The following is a 235-nucleotide window of genomic DNA, read 5'->3' as shown; positions in this document are numbered from 1 at the left end:
AGTAGGTTTGTGTAAAGAGTGGAATGTGAGGGGATATGCATGAACTTTTGCGTGTGTGGGGGGGAGATGCATGCGTGTGGTATGCATTAAGGTTTTGGTTTTAATGACACATGCAATGTGTGTGTGCAAATATGAACGAAAGTGCGAAACGCGTGTGATAATGTTAAGAGTTTTTACATGTGAAAAAGGTCGTCTGCAGCTTGTGTGTGAACAAACAAGAATTATGATAGGTGGT

General features: G+C 41.3%; 1 protein-coding gene across 1 annotated transcript in view; it reads right to left on the bottom strand.

Annotated features, from left to right (window-relative positions):
• LOC119592462 overlaps positions 1-235 on the bottom strand; it is a 32,181-nt gene that overhangs the window by 27,884 nt on the left and 4,062 nt on the right. The window lies entirely within an intron of this gene.

This window comes from Penaeus monodon, chromosome 30 (assembly GCF_015228065.2).
Source record: "Penaeus monodon isolate SGIC_2016 chromosome 30, NSTDA_Pmon_1, whole genome shotgun sequence".
Lineage (NCBI taxonomy): Eukaryota > Metazoa > Arthropoda > Malacostraca > Decapoda > Penaeidae > Penaeus > Penaeus monodon.
The sequence above is the reverse complement of the archived record's forward strand: the minus strand, read 5'-3'. Positions and strand labels throughout refer to the sequence as shown.